The sequence below is a fragment of the Manis pentadactyla genome, chromosome 2 (genome assembly GCF_030020395.1).
Source record: "Manis pentadactyla isolate mManPen7 chromosome 2, mManPen7.hap1, whole genome shotgun sequence".
Lineage (NCBI taxonomy): Eukaryota > Metazoa > Chordata > Mammalia > Pholidota > Manidae > Manis > Manis pentadactyla.
Genome location: NC_080020.1, coordinates 179,558,751 through 179,567,732, shown reverse-complemented (window position 1 = coordinate 179,567,732; position 8,982 = coordinate 179,558,751).

Below are 8,982 nucleotides of genomic sequence, written 5' to 3'. Positions count from 1 at the left end.
GATGAGGGTATTTCATCAGCAGGGGACAGTGGAGTGACTAGAACCTCACGGGAGCCTTGAGAGTTGTAAGAGTAGGCATGTCCACAGGAACTGGGATGAGGGATACATCATCCATTCAGATACCATTCCAACACCTAAGTAGTTTAGCATTTCATTTGGTCATTTTACAATGGAGTTAGACCTAGGAATGAACCCTAGCTTTGTTTGATGTGTTTTTTAGTTACTTTATCTTGAAATATATCTGTAGACAAGTGTAAAGGCATTTACATAGATTTAAAAAAATAAGGTGAACACTGATACACTCAGCACCCCAGATTAAAAAATAAGACATTGACAGTTTCTTCTATCCCCTGCAAGCCTTCTTGTGCACATTTCCATCTCCTCCTCTGGGTTAGTGTGCTCTCCCCACCGCTGGGTCATCATATACTTTCTTCACTTCATCATTTTAGTTCTTATAAATGTACCTCTTGCTAATGTGTTGCTTGTTTATAATCTTCCAGGAATTTTTTATTAATGTAAATGTAGTATATATCCTGTGACATTTTAAATATTTCTTTAAGCTAAGTTTTAGGGTAATTTGTCATGCAGCAAACATAACTAATACATATTCCATTAAAGGAGCAAAAATTTCCAAGTTCCTTTAAGAATTTATGAAATAAAGCTGGAGGTTAAAACAAATAGATTTGAAATTAGATAACATAAAAGGTAGATCCACTAACAAATCTAGGTGTTTTAAAATCAGTTGGTTATGTAAAAAAACACCATAAAATTGGGAAACCAAGGATAATTTGTCATTCACAATCTGCAGAGACATCTGTCAAGTGTCTTTAAATTTTTTATTTGATTTTGATTTATAATTATTGAGTCCTTTAAATATCCGTAGAGGTTATTCTTAATGCAAAGTGTTCATTGTAACATGATAGCAAAATAATAGAAGCCATCTAAATATATAGAAAAAAGAAAATAAATAAATTAGTAATGTATCTGTTCAATAAAGCATTATAAAGTCATGAAAGATAATTTTAATTTTTAAAAAAGTAGTAATATATTCCCAATATATTGCTAAGTAAAAAGAGCAGGCTACACTGTACAATCAGTATAAAACCAACTATACAGTGACTTAAAGGTGAAAGTAGGTATTTCCCCAGGTGGATTGTGTGGAATTTTGTTTTTCTTCATTAAGTTCTTTTTGAACTTTGTAAGTTATCTTTAAGAAACGTTATTATTTTTATTATTAGGAAAATGTATGTCACACCTGGAGAAGTTATTCTTCATTACCTTGAGAACTACAAAGAAATGCGGACCACAACTTCTACCTTCAAACTGGAAAACAAATTCTACCACATAGGTGCCACCTTTGCCTCGGCAAAGGTTTTGGCTGTTGTCTCAGGTTGGCATCTTTCTGAATCATCTTGGTCTTTGGACCTAATCGTGGTTTTCTATCTTGTTATAATTGCTAATCCTCTTGATTTCTCTTACACAAATGTATGTAATCTGTTGTTCTGTTGACATCAGAGATTCTAGAAAGGGGTGCAGAGGATCAATTCACGGAATTTCTAGAATTTCATGTGAGTATAATGCATACTCTTCAGTTTTGGTTCCTGAAGTTGAGAGGAGGAAAAATGAGGAAGGTCAGACCTCAGGGAAGGGCAGTGTGGAGAGCAGGCTTGTCTAAGACCTTTCTAACTCTGAAAGGTGTTTATCAAAGGCAGCCAATTCTGGCTTAGTGAGGTTGAGTGGGGTCTACAGTCATTGCCTAAAAAATGATGCTTTATGACAGGATAAGTGTGAAATTTATTTTTGATATTAGTAAAAAAAACCCTCAAAGCAGTATTTGAGTAGACTGGCAATGAGTTTTGTTTTAAAAATTCTCTTTACAAAAATATTTGCCCATTAAATTAAACTTGGAAAACACTGTGAAATAGGGTATTTAATTTGAGAAAATGAACTAAAGTTCCTCCCACTTAAGGAGAACTTAAGATTGTCCACCTAAGGACAATGTTAAGGAGATTGTCAGCTCCATGTGGACAGTGACTATGTTTTTCTGATTAACCATCCTTTCCTCAGTCCCTAAAGCATAGCAGGTACTTATTATACACTTGTGAATGACTAAATTCTTTGGACAATACAAGGAAAAGAGAATACCCATGAATAGTAGTTTGAATTAGGATTAGGAGTGAAACATCGTGTGTTCCGAGTTTATTTGAACCATCTAATATTGAATCACATTTGGTTCCCAAAACAAGGAATTAAGTTTTATCATGAATAAAATACTAATCACAAATATTTCAGGCAATAAGAAAAAAAATATTACCAGTTATGGCAAGCACTAGAAATTTATAACTTGGTGACTTCATAAAGATCTAATCATTCCAACATTGCGTTTCTAAGCATTTTTTCATTAAGCACTCCATTTATAGGGAATCTTGTAGCCATAAATTATTGTTTGTTTAGATATTTCCAATGCCCTCATCACTGAAGTTCTTGTTTGCATGTGTAGAAGATTAAGAGATACAATAAACTAAGAAGAATAGACCAAGCATGGCATGGTAGATCTAGGTCAAACTAAATAAATATGTCTATTTCTAAGTCCTGGAGTTCAGCAAAAATAAAGCCAAATTCTTACATATAAAATAAGTAAAGTTTTCATATGAAAGATGCTTCAGCCTTAAAATGATCTGAGTTTCACCAAGTTAAGCAGTTGTTTATCCATAAGCCAGTATTCATAAATTATTTTATATATTCCAATAATACTTTTGAAAATAATATGGGCCACAGGGAAGCACAACCAATAAATTAAAAGTAAAATCCCCCAAGGTGTGAATTAAGGACAAGGCATGTGTTTCCAACTCAGAACAAATGATTTTAAAATCCTGTTTAAATCTGCTATTAATAAAATTGACAAGAACAAAATACAGCTAAATGCAGTTCCTCCTAGTGTCAGTTTAAAAGCCAAATTCTCTGGGTTCAACTCCTAGTTGTATGATAGCTGACAAATTGCTTAGTCTCTTTGTGCCTCAATGTTCTCATCTGTAAAGTGGGGACTCACTGGGTTGTTATGAGTATCTTGTGAGTTAATACGGGTTAAAATTGAAAACAATGGCTGGCGTATGATAAATGCTATATATATATATATATATATATATTAGCCGTACTTATTATTAAACAGTGAAAACAAAACACCTGCATGTTGTTACATACGGTCTCATCTCCCTACCTGACAAGTGATCACCTTTGTCCATCTCGATTGCATTAGTTCTTTCACACTCATTCTTATCTCAGACTCCTCCTCCCCTCTTTTCATGTAAGAATGCTTCCCTTCTCATCTGTTGGCCAAATCTGATCTGTTTTGACTTACCAGTTACAAGGTAGAGTGCTAGAATATGAGAGGGCCAGAAAAATGGCTCAAGGCTCATTCCTTTGGAAATCAGTGTCTTTGTATTTCCTGACATTCTAGAATTAGCCAAAGCATTTGCAAAAATCTGATGTTTTTTAGATATCTATGAGAAAATAGGAGCAATCTCTTAAAATGTTTCTCTTCTTAAAATAAAGCTCTAAACTTTTTTGTACGAGTATAGGCTATTAAGTACCTCATACTGCTTTTATTTTAAAATGGAGAATAAAAGAAAATCCCTGTATGAGATCATTGTTGACATGCCTGTGCATAACGAAACTGAGTATACTTTTTCTTTCCTGGGAGATCTGAAGTGAGAAACCAGTGGTCCATTTTGCTATCTCCACTTGCCATCCCCGCACAGCAAAGGCCCACAATGGACAGAGGTCTCTGGGTGCAGCAGGAGATGACATGATTCTACCCATATGTACTCTCTATTGTGTGGACCAATCGCTTCAGTTCCCAAGCCTTAGCTGCCTTGGCTGCATTATACCAGCTGTACAACATGCCAGTCAAAGTAAGACCTGGTCCAGGAGGTCTTACTTGAGAAGTCCCACCCTATTCTTAAGTCCATGACTCAGTTTATTTCTTTTACTGTAAAAGCATTGTACCTTCTCCTGCCAATGGTAAAATCTTTAAAATCCAGCACTCCAACAAAGAAATGTCCTGCCATGTTCTTTCTTCTGTATTTGCCTTTATATTTGGGACTGGAAGCCCTTGGAAGTAGAACATTTTGTCCCTTCCACCCAAGGCCCTAATTATCTTTCTGACTGTCATGTGGGGATTGTGTACTTCCCTGTATAAAATCCTTCAGTTGCTCTTCTTTGTGGATAGGGTGAGATGACAGTATTCCCATGGCATTCATGACTCTCCATGGTGGGCCCCTGGGTCTGCTGCCCCCCGGGTGCCCTGGACTCTGGCCCTAATGACTTGACACTTCCCCTCATCTGCTGTCTTCTCTCTTTCCCATGCCTTGCCTTTGGAAGGATGGATGAACCAAATGCTTAAAATCAATCTTTCTCTCCAACTCTCTCTTTAAATACATAATATATTTAAATATATGACTATACAGTGTAAATATAATAGATAATATATGTAAAATATATAATATATAGTATATGTAATATATAATCTCCCATTGGTTCTGCTTCTCTGGAGAATCCTGCTAATATGACTGGAATTGTTGAATCTACAGCCTGAGGAATCAGGGTTGGGGCCATGAAAGCTAAGCTCACGTTTGGGATGGGCTCCCATAGAATGGGGTACTGGACTTATTCAATGTGTCCCATCAGTGTGGGCTATCTTGAGATGCTTTGAGCATCTGAAATGGTTTAAATAGTGTTTTAACCTGATGGCTCTTGGCAGTGAATTATAGGAACGATGCTCATGTTACAAGAAGGCTGACCCAAGTGGCTGGGGTATTTCAAACTATTTTGAGGGCACTGACATTATCTCAGGCTTTTGTTAAATAATTACAAGGCAATTTCCACCCATGTTTTAACATTTGGGAGGTTCTTTCATGTTTATTAATTTATTGGTTTTCCCCTAGTGCTTAGCATATAATTAGACAGTTTTGGAAGTGAATTAAGAGTGTAATAATGGCAAATTAAGGGCCAAATTTCAACTTCAAATTAACCTTTATTTCCTTATTTTCCTTACAGTGCTTTGTTCCTATGCATTTCTTCTACAATGTTCATTTTTTATCACCAGCATATTAGTAATGTCCTATTATTATTTGGTTATTTAATTATAAGTTCAAATGCATAGCTCACAAGAGTTTTGACCAGAATTAAGCAAGAAATTAAAATACAAATGAGAAAATAACCTAATTTGTAAATAACATTTCTCTGAAACCAATTATCTTATTTTCACAGAAAACAACTGGAAGGAGAAATCTGTCTGTTAAAATAATAAGAGTTATTGGTATATTAAAAAGTACTGCCTCTTTAAATGTTAATCAATACCAGCTTTTCTGCTTCTAAAGAAGAGGATTTTGCCTTCAGTTTTCCTCTTCCAGTGAAAAGTTTTACTGCCTCCTGCCTAGCAAAGGGACATGGACTTGAACCTGAGATTCAAGACTATATAAATAGCTGACTTGGAAACTTCAAGACAATGTCATCCTCTTTCACTTGAGCATGGTTACATTGTCTTCCTGAATTATCCTGTCAGCATTCTTGGCCTTGTCCACGTCCATATGGCCACCATATCATGCCCAGCTCCTTAACTGTGCGTTCTACCAAGAGAGGGGACCTTTTGGAGCCCTGGACCCAGTCCGCATTCAGATCATCTTGCCGGGCAGAGAACAAGAGCCTGGGCAGAAGATATCACAGGAAGGCAGACGTTGAGGGTATTAACAAGCCTTCTTCTTTATATTTCACATTGATGACAAGCTCTAGCATGGCACTGAGATGACAGACGTTGTCTCTTTGGAAGGGGGTGTTAAGCCTTGTAGCACTGTGAAGATGTGGCTAATGGAGCAGAGATTCCTTCAGACACTATTGACAGGAAAGTCCAAGTGTGGTCCTTGGAACTTCAGCATCAGCATCATTTGGGAACTTGTCAGAAATGCCAACTCTTGGGTCCCACCTGAGACCATCTAAATCAGAATCTCTAGGGATGGGGGTCCAGAATCTGTTTAACAAGCCTCCAGGATATTCTGATGGACTTTCAAGTTTGAGAACTGCTGGGTTACAGCAGTTCAGCTCCTCAGAAACCCACATATATGAACATTTGGGATTTTCAAAATAAGATTAAAATGACATTTTCATGGAATATTTCCTCAGTAAAAAAGGCTCTGGTTACATCAAAACATAGTGAATGTGTGTGTGTGATGTTTGGGGATAGAAGCAATCAGTGAGAAGGCACAGTGCAGAGATCTCTGGGCTCCCACCACGGTGTCTCAGGGAGGGCAAGGGCAATTCCTAAGGACGTTTTCATCAGTATGTGGACCTACATTCCTGGAATTTCTTTAATCTGGATCCTCAGGGCTTCACAGAGAAAGGATGGCTCAGCCTGGGCCTTATCAGGTTGGGTGGCCCCTGCTTGGTGGGGACTGCGTGCACTTGTACACTCCTGCCTCCTCCCCAGCAGGAAGGACCTGGCTGGGTTTGGAGGCCTGAGTGGGAGTCCCACACCCACCTCTATCAAGCTGTGTGACCTTGGGCAAGTCCCACCCTTTATGGGCCCTGCGGAGGTGAGCTGACCAGCTGGGTGGCCATCTTGGAGAAGTGCACTATGAAGGTGATGACCGAATAGCCCTCCTCATTGCCCCTCATCTCCTCTTGTGCTCTGAAGGCTTTGCAGAAGGTACCCTTCCACCAATGACCTCTCCTACTTGAGAAAAGTTTTACGAAGTGAGTGATTTCTAGGTTCTCGCTCCCAGCTCTAAAAATCAACAAGCAGGCCTTAGCTCGGTGTCCTAGCTTTGAAGGCTTGTGGTGATAAGTTTTATATATGGTTCAAAGGGCTGAAGCCCCTCCCCGAAGATTTGTTTTCTGGTGGTGGGCTTAGCAGCTCTATTTTTTTCCCCCTTAACCTGTTTTCTTTTACAAAGAACAAATGCTCCAAAGTACAATTTGCACCCAGATTACTAGACTCTCAACTTAAACATTACCAAAAGCTATAATTTAGAAATTCTTTTATCTATCCCAAGCTAATAGCAGTTTTGCATGTCTTTATATTGTTTTCATCTGTTTCCTCAAACCCCCGCCCCTTCAGTTATTGTCTCTGGAATATGTGCGGGCTTGTTTAATTTTAGTGCTGAATTCGGGATATGGAAAAGATTACTCTTAATTATAGTACTTATTTATTGAAACGTAATATTTTTATATGGACCTTCTGTGCTACAGAAGCAGTGCGCTCTTTGGGGAGGACCCTGCAGGAAGGTTGCCGAGGCAAGGATCTGAATTAAATAGGATCTGAATCCAAAGCAACCCAGAAATGATTCTGTCCTTCTGCATCTCCAGGCCGACCTCTCAAAATATCTCCTTAAACATGAAATATTCACCCTGCCAGGTAGCCAACCAGTTCAGTGCTGTTTTTCTCGAACACAAAGAACTCCGTAGGCCCCTTCTCAAACAAAGCCTAAGAAAGGTTCCCCTCCCAGGAAGACTAATGCACTTTGAATTGGGCTGAGTTGATGGGGCATTTTTCCTCTCGTTGGTCTGGTGATTACAGTTTCTTAAACTGCGCCAGGTCAAACCACAGCCTGAATGACTTTTGAAAAAAAATATTATGCCAGTAAAGAATAGAAACTAAATCGTGCTTCGAGCTTTTACCAGGAAGAAAAAATATATGCCATCTCTTCAAAATTCTCACTTTGTCAAAATTATCTACCTCGACTCCCCATATTTTTTTGTGCCTGCTGGTAAGTTAGGAGTCAGAAGTCCCCAGTTTTGGATGTTATCTGAAGGCCCAGATACCATGTGCTGCTTTGTTAGGAGACCAGGACTGGCTCAATGACTTGCAGGGCTCAGTACAAAATGAAAATGCGAGGCCACATGTTCAAAGATTATTAAGGGTTTCAAGATGGCAACAGCGAAGCACTGAACCCAGCCCGGGGCCTCGGAGCTTGGTGCCTGGGGGACTGTACCTGCAACAGCTCCCAGACCCTGGTTCAAGGTGAGACCCCGCTTAGCAGGGGAAAGCCCCCATCTCCTTCTCTCCCTGTCTGTAGTCCAAGTCACTTAGGTTTGTCTCAGCTCTGCATTCAGTTCTCCCAGCTGAATTAACTCTCTCCTTGCTTTACTCATTCGCTCCACGTTTGAGACCATCTCTAAGCAACATGTGTGTGGTGCTGCCAAAGTAAGCTGCGTTGCCAGTGAATCCTCAGAGCTTAAAGGAAGCCGTCAGAGGGCCGGTGGAAAGGCAGCCCCGAGGCTCCCCGCGAGGCTGCCCTGTTCCCCCGAGGTATGCGTTTGCCAATCCTCAACAACTCCGTCGCCAGCTACAGAATTTGCTCTCCCTTTGAGTCTCACAAAATCTTTTATGATTTTCTTTAAATGTTCAGGGCTTTTTTGCTTTTTCAAATAACTTATCAAGGCCTGCACGTCCTTCCGTCTTGACCTCCTTGTCTTCACTGTAAATACTTTCCTTTCTCTTCAACGACAATATTGTGGCTATATATACGAGTGAAATCTCTACAGGCTCTGGTTTCTTCATCCTTATGTTCTTAGAGAATTCCAAGTCTCGCTCTGTTGGTGTTTGTGTAATTGTTCTGCGATGAGTATTTTTATTTAAAGGAGACCTAACACCTACCCTTAATGTCATCTCTGAAAGGTTTTCGGCCATTCCCATTCCCAATTTTATACTGGTTTCTGACCATACAAAAAAAAAAAGAAAAAAAAGGCTTTCTGGCATTCTAAACTGGAACTCACAGTTGACCTACTGAAAATTGCCAAAAATGAGAGCATTTGGAAATTGCTGCCTTTAAACCAAAATGCTGCATACCTTGCAAACTGGAGGTTATCAGAGAGGAATGAGAGGGACTTTACAGAATACTCCTGCCAGTGGTAGTTGCCATGAGGCCATGAAGTTCACAGACCTTAGCGAATGGGGAATTCTATTAAAATAATTCATAAATCAGGGTG